The sequence below is a fragment of the Pseudophryne corroboree genome, chromosome 4 (genome assembly GCF_028390025.1).
Source record: "Pseudophryne corroboree isolate aPseCor3 chromosome 4, aPseCor3.hap2, whole genome shotgun sequence".
Lineage (NCBI taxonomy): Eukaryota > Metazoa > Chordata > Amphibia > Anura > Myobatrachidae > Pseudophryne > Pseudophryne corroboree.
Window position 1 is genome coordinate 575,838,268 of NC_086447.1, and position 15,557 is coordinate 575,853,824.

The 15,557-nt window shown below is 46.1% G+C and overlaps 1 protein-coding gene across 3 annotated transcripts in view; it reads right to left on the minus strand.

The window, feature by feature from the left end:
* Window positions 1-15,557, minus strand: part of AIG1 (androgen induced 1) — a 931,740-nt gene that overhangs the window by 516,166 nt on the left and 400,017 nt on the right. The window lies entirely within an intron of this gene.

Below are 15,557 nucleotides of genomic sequence, written 5' to 3' on the forward strand. Positions count from 1 at the left end.
GTACTCCCTTAACAACTTCTGGACTTCAGGAACTGAAGCCAATTTCTTTCTGGAAGAAAATCGACCGGTCGAAATTTGAACCTTAATGGACCCCAATTTGAGACCCATATACACTCCTGCTTGCAGGAAATGTAGGAATTAACCTAGTTGAAATTCTTCCGTGGAGCCTTCCTGGCCTCACACCATGGAACATATTTTCACCTAAGCGGTGATAATGTTGTGCGGTCACCTCCTTCCTGGCTCTGACCAGGGTAGGGATGACCTCTTCCGGAATGCCTTTTTCCCTTAGGATCCGGCGTTCACCCGCCCTGGCGTCAACGCAGCTGCGGTAAGTCATGGAACAGACATGATTCTTGCTGAATCAAGATCCTTTCTAGTATCTCTTGAAGTTCCGGGTACCAAGTTCTTCTTGGCCCAAACCGGAACCCCGAGTATAGTTCTTACTCCTCTCCTTCCTATCATTCTCCATACACTGGGTATGAAAGGCAGAGGAGGGAACACATACACCGACTGGTACACCCACGGTGTTACCAGAGCGTCCCAGCTATTGCCTGAGGGTCTCTAGACCTGGCGCTTCATGTGGGACGCCATCATAACCACCTTTGGTCTTTCCCAACGGTTTACAAACATGTGGAAACTTCCAGATGAAGTTCCCACTTTTCCGGGTGGAATTCATTTATGCTGAGGAAATCTTCCTAGTTGTCCACTCCCGGAATGAACACTGCTGACAGTGTTATCACATGATCTTTCGCCCAGCGAAGAATCCTTGCTGTCATTGCCCTCCTGCTTCTTGTGCCGCCCCGTCTGTTTACGTGGGCGACTGCCATGATGATGTCCTACTGGATCAGCACCGGTTGACTTTGAAGCAGAGGTCTTCCTAGGCTCAGAGCATCGTAAATTGCCCTTAGCTCCAGTATATTCATGTGGAGAGAAATCTCCAGACTTGACCACACTTCCTTGGAAATTTCTTCCTTGTGTGACTGTTCCCCAGCCTCTCAGGCTGGCATCCGTGGTCACCAGAACACAGTCCTGAATGCTGAATGTGCTGCCCTCTAGAAGATGAGCACTCTGCAGCCCCCACAGAAGAGACACCCTTGTCCTTGGAGACAGGGTTATCCACTGATGCATCTGAAGATGCGATCCGGACCATTCGTCCAGCAAATCCCCCTGAAAAGTTTTTGCGTGAGATCTGCCGAATGGAATCGCTTCGTAAGAAGCCACCATTTTTCCCAGGACTCCTGTGCATTGATGCACTGATACTTGGCCTGGATTTAGGAGGTTTCTGACTAGGTCGGATAACTCCCTGGCTTTCCCCTCCAGGAGAAATACCTCTTTCTGGACTATGCCCAGAATCATTCCTAGGAACAGCAGACGTATCATCGGAAAACAGCTGCGATTTTTGGAATATTTAGAATCCACTCGTGCTGTCGTAGAACTACTTTAGATAGTTCTTTTCCGACCTCCAACTGTTCTCTGGAAACTTGTCCCTTTCAGGATATCGTCCAAGTAAGGGATAATTTAGATGCCTTTCTTCTTTTAAGAATCATCTTTTCGGCCATTACCTTGGTAAAGGCCCGGGGTGCCGTGGATAATTCAACGGCAGCGTCTGAAACTGATATTGACAGTTCTGTATCACGAACCAGAGGTACCCTTGTTGAGAAGGGCAAATTTGGACATGGAGGTAATCCTTGATGTCCAGGGACACCATATAGTCCCCTTTTTTCCGGTTCTCTATCACTGCTCTGAGTGACTCCATCTTGATTTGAACCTTTTTATGTAAGTGTTCAAAGATTTCAGATTTAGACTATGTCTCACCAAGCCGTCTGGCTTCAGTACCACAATATAGTGTGGAGGACTAATACCCTTTTCCTTGTTGTAGGAGGGGTACTTTGATTATCACCTGCTGGAAATACAGCTTGTGAATTTTTTCCCAATACTGCCTCCTTGTCGGAGGGAGCCGTTGGTAAAGCAGGCTTCAGGAACCTGCGAGGAAAAAATGTCTCGACTCTCCAATCTGTACCCCTGGGATAATACTTGTATGATCTAGGGGTCAACTTGCGAGTGATCCCACTGCGCGCTGAGACTCTTGAGACTACCCCCCCACTGGTGGAGGGCTTCTTTTCCTGGGAAGGGGCTGCCTGCTGCAGTCTACTTCCCTTTCCTCTATGTCTGGGCAGATATGACTGGCCTTTTGCCCGCTTGCCCACATGGGAACGGAAGGATTGAGGCTGAAAAGACAGTGTCTTTTTCTGCTGAGATGTAACTTGGGGTAAAAAGGTTGGATTTCCCAGCTGTGGCCGTGGCCCCCAGGTCCGACGGACCGACCCCAAATAACTCCTTCCCTTTATACGGCAATACTTCCATGTGCCGTATGGGATCTGTATCACCTGACCACTGTCGTGTCCATGACATCTTCTGGGAGATATGGACAACGCACTTATCTTGATGCCAGAGTGCAAATATCCCTCTGTGCATCTCGCATACATATATATAGAATGCATCCTATTAAATGCTCTATATCAATAAAATATTTTTAGTCAGGGAATTCGACCAAGCCAACCCAGCACTGCATCTCCAGGCTGATGGCGATCGCTGGTCGCAGTATAACCACCGTCTGTGTGTATATACTTTTTAGGATATTTTTCCAGCTGCCTATCAGCTGGCTCCTTGAGGGCGGCCATATTTGGAGACGGTAACGCCACTTGATAAGTGTGTGAGCGCCTTATCCACCCTAATGGGTGTTTCCCAACGCGCCCTAACTTCTGGCGGGAAAAGGTATAACGCCAATATTTGCTATCGGGGTAAACCCACGCATCATCACACACTTCATTTTATTTTATCTGATTCAGGAAAAACTACAGGTAGTTTTTTCACTTCCACATAATACCCTTTTCTGTGGTACTTGTAGTATCAGAAATATGTAACAGCTCCTTCATTGCCCTTAACGTGTGGCCCTAATGAGGAATACGTTTGTTTATTCACCGTCGACACTGGATTCAGTGTCCGTGTCTGTGTCTGTGTCGACTGACTGAGGTAAATGGGCGTTTTTTTATAAAAAAAACCCTGACGGTGTTTCTGAGACGCCTGGACCGTTACTAATTGTTTGTCGGCCGTCTCATGTCGTCAACCGACCTTGCAGCGTGTTGACATTCTCACGTAATTCCCTAAATAAGCCATCCATTCCGGTGTCGACTCCCTAGAGAGTGACATCACCATTACAGGCAATTTCTCCGCCTCCTCCAGCATCGTCCTCATACATGTCGACACACACGTACCGACACACAGCACACACACCTGGAATGCTCTGACAGAGGACAGGACCCCACTAGCCCTTTGGAGAGACAGAGGGAGAGTTTGCCAGCACACACCAAAAAACGCTATAATTACATAGGGACAACCTTATATAAGTGTTTCTCCCTAATAGCATCTTTATATATATATTTATATCGCCAATTTGTGCCCCCCCTCTCTGTTTAAACCCTGTTTCTGTAGTGCAGTGCAGGGGAGAGCCTGGGAGCCTTCTCTCCAGCCTTTCTGTGAGAGAAAAAATGGCGCTGTGTGCTGAGGAGATAGGCCCCGCCCCTTTTACGGCGGGCTCGTCTCCCGCTCTTTAGTGAAGTTTGGCAGGGGTTAAATATCTCCATATAGCCTCTGGGGGCTATATGTGAGGTATTTTTAGCCAGTATATAGGTTTACATTTGCCTCCCAGGGCGCCCCCCCCCAGCGCCCTGCACCCTCAGTGACAGCGTGTGAAGTGTGCTGAGAGGAAAATGGCGCACAGCTGCAGTGCTGTGCGCTACCTTTAGAAGACTGTCAGAGTCTTCAGCCGCCGATTCTGGACCTCTTCTAACTTCAGCATCTGCAAGGGGGCCGGCGGCGCGGCTCCGGTGACCATCCAGGCTGTACCTGTGATCGTCCCTCTGGAGCTAATGTCCAGTAGCCAAGAAGCCAATCCATCCTGCACGCAGGTGAGTTCACTTCTTCTCCCCTCAGTCCCTCGTTGCAGTGATCCTGTTGCCAGCAGGACTCACTGTAAAATAAAAAACCTAAGCTAAACTTTCTCTAAGCAGCTCTTTAGGAGAGCCACCTAGATTGCACCCTTCTCGGCCGGGCACAAAAATCTAACTGGAGTCTGGAGGAGGGTCATGGGGGGAGGAGCCAGTGCACACCACCTGATCTGGAAAAGCTTTACTTTTTGTGCCCTGTCTCCTGCGGAGCCGCTATTCCCCATGGTCCTTTCAGGAACCCCAGCATCCACTAGGACGATAGAGAAATAAGGGTTGATTTATCAGTGTGGGTTAAGGTTAGGTGTTATTATTAGGGAGATATATATATATATATATATATATATATATGTTGCATACGATATCCTGGTGCTCGGGATGCCGGCTGTCAGAATACGGACAGCGACATCCCGAAGATTAAAATCCCAACACTTGCTAATTATGTAAACTAACCCTGATCCCTAATCTTCCCCCCCCCCCCCCTTCCTAATCCTAACCCTCCCCAGTGGTGCCTAACCTTAACTCCCCCTTCCCCCAGCCTAACCCTAACCCTTCCTCCCCCAAAGCCTAATCCTAACCCTCCCCAGGGCTGCCTAATCCCCCCTACCCACAGCAAAACCCTCCCACCCCTGCAGACCAACCCTAACCCACCCAACCCCGCAGCCTAACCTCTCCCCCAAAATAGTAATTTGGACCCATCCTACAATGCTACACTGGTTCCCCAAGCCCAGCTGTTCATACTGGAAACGCACAGACTATATAGCATTAACGTATATCTATATCTATATATCTATATTCCCTCCAATGGCGGCACTCAGGTCTCGTAAATAATGACAACAGGACACGGCTCTGATCGGCAACGTTTCAGCGCTTTTATCAAGCCACATAAAAGCACTGTGAGCACACTGAATGAGCCGAAACTCACATTGTAGCACACTAAATGAGCCGAAACTCACATTGTAGCACTCTGAATGAGCCGAAACTCACATTGTAGCATACTGAATGAGCCGAAATTCACATTGTAGCACACTGAATGAGCTGAAATTCACATTGTAGCACACTGAATGAGCCGAAACTCACATTGTAGCACACTGAATGAGCCGACATTCACATTGTAGCACACTGAATGAGCCAAAATTCACATTATAGCACACTGAATGAGACGAAATTCACATTATAGCATGCTGAATGAGCCAAAATTCACATTATAGCACATGGAATGAGCCGAAATTCACATTGTAGCACGCTGAATGAGCCGACAGTCAAATTGTAGCACACTGAATGAGCCGAAACTCACATTGTAGCACACTGAATGAGCCGACATTCACATTGTAGCACACTGAATGAGCCGACAGTCACATTGTAGCACACTGAATGAGCCGACAGTCACATTGTAGCACACTGAATGAGCCGACAGTCACATTGTAGCACACTGAATGAGCCGAAACTCACATTGTAGCACACTGAATGAGCCGACATTCACATTGTAGCACACTGAATGAGCCGACAGTCATATTGTAGCACACTGAATGAGCCGACATTCACATTGTAGCACACTGAATGAGCCGACATTCACATTGTAGCACACTGAATGAGCCGAAATTCACATTATAGCACACTGAATGAGCCGACATTCACATTACAGCACACTGAATGAGACGAAATTCACATAATAGCATGCTGAATGAGCCAAAATTCACATTATAACACACTGAATGAGACGAAATTCACATAATAGCATGCTGAATGAGCCAAAATTCACATTATAGCACACGGAATGAGCCGAAATTCACATTGTAGCACACTGAATGAGCTGACAGTCACATTGTAGCACACTGAATGAGCCGACATTCACATTGTAGCACACTGAATGAGCCGACATTCACATTGTAGCACACTGAATGAGCCGACAGTCACATTGTAGCACACTGAATGAGCCGACAGTCACATTGTAGCACACTGAATGAGCAGAAACTCACATTGTAGCACACTGAATGAGCCGACATTCACATTGTAGCACACTGAATGAGCCGACATTCACATTGTAGCACACTGAATGAGCCGAAATTCACATTATAGCACACTGAATGAGCCGACATTCACATTACAGCACACTGAATGAGCCGAAATTTACATTATAGCACACTGAATGAGCCGACATTCACATTACAGCACACTGAATGAGACGAAATTCACATAATAGCATGCTGAATGAGCCAAAATTCACATTATAGCACACGGAATGAGCCGAAATTCACATTGTAGCACACTGAATGAGCCGACATTCACATTGTAGCACGCAGAATGAGCTGAAATTGTGACAGCAGGGACAGCCAGAGTGACGAAAGGGACAGCCAGAGAGAAGACAGGGACAGCCAGAGAGACGACAGGGACAGCCAGAGAGACGACAGGGACAGCCAGAGAGACGACAGGGAGGCATTCTGGCGGGAGGGATGCTGCTGTCGGGATTGTGACAGCTGGCATCCCACCCAAACGGTAAACCATACGGAACCTATATATATATACACTGCTCAAAAAAATAAAGGGAACACTAAAATAACACGTCCTAGATCTGAATGAATGAAATATTCTTATTAAATACTTTGTTCTTCACATAGTTGAATGTGCTGACAACAAAATCACACAAAAATTATCAATGGAAATCAAATTTATTAACCCATGGAGGTCTGGATTTGGAGTCACACTCAAAATTAAAGTGGAAAAACACACTACAGGCTGATCCAACTTTGATGTAATGTCCTTAAAACAAGTCAAAATGAGGCTCAGTAGTGTGTGTGGCCTCCATGTGCCTGTATGACCTCCCTACAATGCCTGGGCATGCTCCTGATGAGGTCACGGATGGTCTCCTGAGGGATCTCCTCCCAGACCTGGACTAAAGCATCCGCCAACTCCTGGACAGTCTGTGGTGCAATGTGGCGTTGGTGGATGGAGCGAGACATGATGTCCCAGATGTGCTCAATTGGATTCAGGTCTGGGGAACGGGCGGGCCAGTCCATAGCATCAATGCCTTCGTCTTGCAGGAACTGCTGACACACTCCAGCCACATGAGGTCTAGCATTGTCTTGCATTAGGAGGAACCCAGGGCCAACCGCACCAGCATATGGTCTCACAAGGGGTCTGAGGATCTCATCTCGGTACCTAATGGCAGTCAGGCTACCTCTGGCGTGCACATGGAGGGCTGTGCGGCCCACCAAAGAAATGCCACCCCACACCATTACTGACCCACTGCCAAACCGGTCATGCTGGGGGATGTTGCAGGTAGCAGAACGTTCTCCTTGGCGTCTCCAGACTCTGTCACGTCTGTCACATGTGCTCAGTGAGAACCTGCTTTCATCTGCGAAGAGCAAAAGGCGCCAGTGGCGAATTTGCCAATCTTGGTGTTCTCTGGCAAATGCCAAACGTCCTGCACGGTGTTGGGCTGTAAGCACAGCCCCCACCTGTGGACGTCGGGCCCTCATACCACCATCATGGAGTCTGTTTCTGATCGTTTGAGTAAACACATGCACATTTGTGGCTTGCTGGAGGTCATTTTGCAGGGCTCTGGCTGTGCTCCTCCTGTTACTCCTTGCACAAAGGCGGAGGTAGCGGTCCTGCTGCTGGGTTGTTGCCCTCCTACGGCCTCCTCCACGTCTCCTGATGTACTGGCCTGTCTCCTGGTAGTGCCTCCATGCTCTGGACACTACGCTGACAGACACAGCAAACCTTCTTGCCACAGCTCGCATTGATGTGCCATCCTGGATGAGCTGCACTACCTGAGCCACTTGTGTGGGTTGTAGGGAGGTCATACAGGCACATGGAGGCCACACACACTACTGAGCCTCATTTTGACTTGTTTTAAGGACATTACATCAAAGTTGGATCAGCCTGTAGTGTGTTTTTCCACTTTAATTTTGAGGGTGACTCCAAATCCAGAGCTCCATGGGTTAATAAATTTGATTTCCATTGATAATTTTTGTGTGATTTTGTTGTCAGCACATTCAACTATGTAAAGAACAAAGTATTTAATAAGAATATTTCATTCATTTAGATCTAGGATATGTTATTTTAGTGTTCCCTTTATTTTTTTGAGCAGTGTATATATATATATATATATATATAGTACAATTTTGTGTACCCCTTATATGTTTTTGTTAACCATACCCCCACCCCTTATATGCGTTGTGCTCATCCCCCCCCTCTCCCTTTCCTTTATATAAATTATACCTAACAACCATAATTTAGTTTAATGTCATGGTGCCATACACGATTTTCACTTACATAAATTTGATGACTGTGGCAGGGGGGACTTTTTGTCCTAGAAGTGCGGTTCCAATACAGCACTCCATCGTTCCTCTCTGCACACAGAGCTTGCAGGGGCAGGAGGTGGAGCTGGCCGGGGTCAGGCAGATACAAGGGAGCCTGGAGCAGGTGGGCAGCCGCCAGCAGCTTGTGGAAAACGATGGGCGACTGAGAGAGCATGCAAGGCTCGGGGCAGTGACCGGACCTCCCTGCCTGCGGCTTTGAGAGGGGGCGCTGCAGGACGGGAAGGGAGAAAACGATGCTTCTGCTGCTTGTCCGGCCAGAAGAGAGACACAGCAGCATCGCGCAGCAGGCCGACTGTCAGCCTCTGACAGTCAATAAGGGTGGCCCGGCCGCAAGTGCTTTAACTGTACGTAGCCTTGCTGACTTCTTTCATTGCGGCGGCGGAGGTGAGCGGGAGCCGCAGCTGTTGACTGGCGGTTGTGTCCAGTCTGGGGTCCGTCACCAGAGGGTGGCAAACGCAATTCACCCTGGCCGGTGAGGAGGGTGACTGACAGTGGTGGCTGCGGCTGGCCAGACCCGCGCCGCGGCAGTCACTAGAATAATTTTTAAAACTGGTTCAGCAGGAGCTTGCCGCCCTCTAGTGGCCGGCGCCCGTAGGCAGCTGCCTAAAGCTGCCTAATGGTAGCGCCGGCCCTGGTTATACTGCATCAGCAAGGTCTATCCCAGGCAAAGATTTTAAAGCAGACTGGGGTTTCAAGGTGTGCTGTTCAAGCTCTTTTTAAGAAACACACAAAAAAAGGACAACGTTGAGTAGAGGCAGTGGCTGACCGAGTAAACTTAGTGTATCAGATGAAAGACAGATCATGCTTACTACCCTTCAAAATCAAAAGATGTCCAGCAGTGCCAACAGCTCAAAACTGGCAGAAACCAATAGGACACAGGTACAACCATCTACTTTTCTGAGAAGCCTGGCCAGAAGTGGTCTTCATGGAAGAAATGCAGCAAAAACTCCATACTTTACACATGGAAACAAGGCCAAGTGACTCAACTATGCATGAAAAAATAAAAACTGGGGTGCAGGAAAATGGCAGCAAGTGCTCTTGGCTGATGAGTCAAAATTTGGAATAAGGAGAGATATGGTAAAACTTACCTTTGTTAACTCTCTTTCTTCGAAGTCCATGGGATCCACAGGGTTAATTCTTAACCTTGGGTATGATGGTTGGTGGAAACCAGGACTGACACCGAACAATAAGCTTGTGTGCCTCCCAGGATGCACTGGGCTACTCCCCCTTCATACCCTGCCCCCATGCTCAGGCAACTCAGTTTTGGTAACAAGACCAAAGCAGAAGCTGGAGGGAAGAGAGAGAAGAAAGGATGGCACACATAGGAAACACACTTTCACAGAGAAGAAAAGGGAACTGGTAACAGTAAGAGTAACCCATTGAAGCTAGGTGCGTCAGGGTGAGCGCCCTGTGGATTCCATGGACCTCAAAGAAAGAAAGTAAACAAAATATGTTTTACCATAACGCTCTTCAGTGGTCTTGCTGCCATCTGGACCTGACACGGCTGTCTTTGATGGCCTGGCTCTTGAGACTTCCCTCTTAAGGGACAAAGGCTTCTCCAGTGCGGTGATTCAGACTATGCTTTGGGCTCAGTAACCAGCCTCAGCCTGCATATATTACCGGATATGGCACTCCTACTTCCACTGGTGTGCTCACCGTGCTGTTAACCTAAAGTTCTCAGGATACCTTGGCTGCTAGCCTTCTTACAGGTGGGCCTAACTATGGGTCTTTGCCTGGCTTCTCTGAAGGTCCAGGTCCATCTGGTTCCAGAGGAAACTGGCTTCATTGCCAGATGTACGTACCTTTCTTCAAGGAGTACTACGCATACAACCTCCATTTGTCCCTCCGGTTGCTCCGTGGGATTTGGCTTTGGTTCTACAGACCTTAACTACCTTTTGAATCTTTAGAGTTCGTAGACCTCAGGTGGTAAACAGCAAAGACCCTCTTTCTTCTGGCAATCGCCTCAGCACTCAGAGTCTCTGACTTAGGAGATCTCTCATGTGCTCACCATTCTTAATTTTCTACCAGGAAAGGGGGTGGTAATTAGAACGAGGAAAGGATACCTACTTATGGTAACAACCTAAGTTTCATATTAACAAAATCATTGTGGTTCCAGCCTTTCAGGAACCTGGCCTCTCACAAGAGGAAGCATAGTTGGATGTGGTACGTGCTTTCATGATCTACGTAGACCGTACTGGTTCCCTTAGGAAGACAGAGTCGTTATTCATCCTTTTTGGATTTCACAAGCGTTGGCATGTTGGCTCCGCATGACCATTTTACAGGCATATACACAAGCAGATCTACCTGTTCCACGTACAGTCTTTGTTCACTCTACTCTGTGGGTCCTTCTTGGGCAGCCCGCCGTGGCGCATCTGCTGAACAACTCAGCAAGGCAGCTACGTGGTCTACTGCCCATACTTTTTTTAGGTTCTATGCCTTTAATACGTTTGCCTCACAGGATGCAACCTTTGGCCGCAATATTCTCCTTTCATATTAGGGGCATTCCCTCCCTATTACAAGTGCTTTGGGACTTCCCAAGGTTAAGAATTAACCCTGTGGAGATCATGGACTCCAATGAAGAAAAGGAGCGTTATGGTAAAACATATTTTGTTTACTTTTTTTCTTTGAGGTCCATGGAATCCACAGGGCGCTCACCCTGACGCACCTAGCTTCAATGGGTTACTCTTACTGTTACCAGTTCCCTTTTCTTCTCTGTGAAAGTGTGTTTCTTATGTGTGCCATCCTTTCTTCTTCTCTTCCCTCCAGCTTCTGCTTTGGTCTTGTTACCAAAACTGAGTTGCCTGAGCATGGGGGCAGGGTATGAAGGGGGAGTAGCCCAGTGCATCCTGGGAGGCACACAAGCTTATTGTTGGTGTCAGTCCTGGTCTCCACCATCCATCATACCCAAGGTTAAGAATTAACCCTGTGGAGACCATGGCAGTTTGTTCACCGAAGGGCTGGAGAGTGGTACAATAATGAGTGTGTGCAGGCAACAGTGAAGTATGGTGGAGGTTCATTGCAGTTTGGGGCTGAATTTCAGCAAATGGAGTTGGGAATTTGGTCAGGATCAATGGTGTTATCAATACTGAGAAATACAGGCATTTACTTATCCATCATGCAATACCATCAGGGAGGTGTCTGACTGGCTCCAAATTTATTCTGCAGCAGGACAAAAATCCCGGATATACAGCCAATGTCATTAAGAACTATCTTCCACGTAAAGAAGAACATGGAGTCCGGGAAGCCCCCACATCATTGAGTCTGTCTGGGATTACATGAAGAGACAGAAGGATTTGACCTACATTCACAGAAGATATGTGGTTAGTTCTCCAAGATATCTGGAGAAACCTCATTGCCGAGTTCTTTCAAAAACTGTGTGCAAGTGTATCTAGAAAAAGTGATTTGAAGGCAAACAGTGGTCACACTAAATATTAATGTGCTTTAGATTTCTCTTTTGTTCATTCACTTTGCATTTTGATAATAAACTATTAACACTCCTATTTTTGAAAGCATACTTACTTTGCAGCATTTATCCCACACCTGCCGAAAACTTTTGCACAATACTGTGTATGTGTGTGTGTGTATATATATATATATATATATACAAATAGGCAAATAGGCGGCACTCCCGGGCTTCTCAGAAATAACACTCGAGATCACTCAAGGTTAGTTGCTTTACGTTTCGGTTTATTAAACCGTCATCAGAAGATAAAAATACAATACAACATAATCTTACCTTTATACATGCTACAAAACACCGCCAGTGTCACGTCCTCGGCGTGCACGCCGGGACCAACTTCCGGTTGCGTCATCAATCTGGGACACTGTTGCCCTGACGACGGCGCAATGCCGGCTAACGTGCTCTACCCGTCACCATGACAATCTTAAAAACAAAACAGAGGAGGAGGAGCTGCTTCACCAATGCAAACATACCACTAAATGACCAATACAAACTTATATATCTGTATAACCATAAACACAATAACATGTGCTATCAGAGCTTATCGTAATTATTACTTGCAATAATTAAACATCATAAAAAATCTATAATGATGATAATACATATTATAGAAAGCATGTCAGAGATAAAGTCTCATTCAAGCCGTTTGGAGACACCGTATTCAATCGGTGAATCCAGCGGGCCTCTTTTTGTAATAATGTCCTATGCCGGTCACCTCCACGTTTGGAGAATGGAACTTGCTCTAGCATCTTATACCTAAGGGTGGCCAGACCATGCTGATGCAATTTAAAATGTTTAGCCACTGGCTGATCTATATTCTTCCCCTCTAGAATTTGCTTTATTGCACTTCTGTGCTGTGACATCCGTTCCTTAAATTGACAGCTAGTTTTACCTATATAGAATAGGCCACATGGACACCTGATACAATATACAACAAATTTACTTGTACATGTCAAAATTTGTTTGATTTTAATCCTTTGACCTGTATGAGGATGTACCACATAATCACCAGTCTCAAGGTACAGGCAGGTAGTGCACCCTGTGCATTTATAATTGCCTGGTTTTCTAGATAGAAAAGTACCAGTATTAGCTGTTGCCAAAGGGGAAATATCATTGTGAACTACCATATCCCTGATGTTAGTACCTCGCCTATAACAAGGCATGAATCTACTGGATTTTAAACTCGTCAAGTCAGGATCCGCCTGAATGACCGGCCATATTCTCTTGGCCGTTCTGGTCAGATTGTGGCTAACAGTGGTAAAATTGGTCACACAGGTGACCACATTAGCAGAGGTGTTGTTAGAACTATTCTTAGGTACAGGAACTTTGGGCTGTAACATGGCCTTGGCCCTGGCTGACTGGAGCAATTTGTTTTTATAACCTCTCTCCAGAAATCGCTTGGTCATGAGGTCCATTTGGATCTTTTCATCTTCCAAGTCACTGCAAATGCGATGAACGCGCAGAAACTGGGAATAGGGTAAACCATCCCTCAATGCCTTAGGGTGATGACTCGAGGACAGAAGGAGACTATTAGCATCAGTCGGTTTACTATAAACCGAGGTCTTAAATCTACCCTCGGCCAGAGTAATCCTGACGTCTAAAAAATTAATACTGACAGGCTGTATGTCAAAAGTAAATTTAATAGATGCATCACTCTGATTGATCTCTTGCATCATCTTTATAAAGTTCTCTCGCGTATCGGTCCATAGAATGAACACGTCATCTATGTACCGTGTAAACATGGCTATATGTGACCTGAAATGTTCTCTGGAAAAGAATAGGTTCTGCTCAACACCGAACATAAACGAATTGGCGTATGCCGGTGCTGCGCAAGAACCCATAGCGCAGCCCTGCACTTGTCTGAAAAACTCATTGTTAAACAAAAAGTAATTCCTTTGAAGTGTTAAATCCAATAATGACAGAAAAAAGGTGATGTCTGGACCTGCATAATGCGGGCTAGATTCTATTAATGATTTGACAGCTGCCAAACCACGTTCATGGGGAATGCTGGTGTATAAACTGATGACATCAGCTGTACACAACCAGCATTCACCGGCGGGCACATCTATGTTACTCAATTTCTGTAAAAAAGTGGCAGTCTTTTAAATATGTGTCCTGTTGCTGAATGACCGGTTGCAAGAAATAATCAATGTATTGTGCAATCTTAGAATATAACGAATCCCTAGCCGCAATAATAGGGCGCCCCGGTGGCTGTACGGGGTTTTTATGGAGCTTAGGGATCGTGTAAAAGACTGGTACATGTGGTGTACTAACAACTAATGCCTTTCTAGTGGTAACAGAAATGATACCCTTATCCTCAGCCTGTTGTAGTAGAGCAAGTTCCATTCTCCAAACGTGGAGGTGACCGGCATAGGACATTATTACAAAAAGAGGCCCGCTGGATTCACCGATTGAATACGGTGTCTCCAAACGGCTTGAATGAGACTTTATCTCTGACATGCTTTCTATAATATGTATTATCATCATTATAGATTTTTTATGATGTTTAATTATTGCAAGTAATAATTACGATAAGCTCTGATAGCACATGTTATTGTGTTTATGGTTATACAGATATATAAGTTTGTATTGGTCATTTAGTGGTATGTTTGCATTGGTGAAGCAGCTCCTCCTCCTCTGTTTTGTTTTTAAGATTGTCATGGTGACGGGTAGAGCACGTTAGCCGGCCTTGCGCCGTCGTCAGGGCAACAGTGTCCCAGATTGATGACGCAACCGGAAGTTGGTCCCGGCGTGCACGCCGAGGACGTGACACTGGCGGTGTTTTGTAGCATGTATAAAGGTAAGATTATGTTGTATTGTATTTTTATCTTCTGATGACGGTTTAATAAACCGAAACGTAAAGCAACTAACCTTGAGTGATCTCGAGTGTTATTTCTGAGAAGCCCGGGAGTGCCGCCTATTTGCCTATTTGTATACTACTTTGTGTTTGGAGGGCACCCGGCAGGCTGTTTATCTCCATCGCAGTGGAGTGCCGAATATCCTTTTTCTCTCTCTCTATATATATATATATATATATATGTAAAATAAAATAAAATAAAATTTTATGAAATTTCAACTGTCCAATACTGTTTGATTGCAGCCTATAGGACAATAATGAAATCCTCACAACCACTCCTAAAAGGTTATTGAATGAAAACATAGAAATTGACCCACACTGACATAATCACAGTTAAAATACTGAGGGGGTAATTCAGAGCTTTTTTATGTGCATTATCAATTGAATGATAATGTTTCACAGCCATGGGCCTAATTCAGTTCGACCACATTTTTTAAGATGAGCCCGCTGTGCACACGTGCAGGTTCCATCCTACGTGTTCACGAGCAGTTAATGTGATTGGGCCATATTAACTGTGAACGCATCTGCCTGATTGACAGACAGAGGCGATCGCAGGATAGACAGGGGACCGCGACAGAGCATTCTCAGGGCCATGCCAAGGAAACGGGGGGATGTCGGCAGCGTATTTGCCGCTTCTTTAAAAAAAATGGCAGTGGTACTCCTGGCTGTGACAGCAGGAGGCTTCCATAGTTTCTGCGACTATGGTTTAATTGTGGCGCAATCACAATTAGAGAGCGATCGTAGTTGGTGGGCGGTGGGTAGCATGCTGGGCGGCCTTCAGCATGTGATTGATAGAGTAGCAGATTCGGCTAAAAAGCAGAATCTGCTACTCTTACTGAATAAGGTCCCATGTGCCTTTAGATTGTTACCATCATTCACAATTCACAGATAATAGTTATTTTGCACATGAA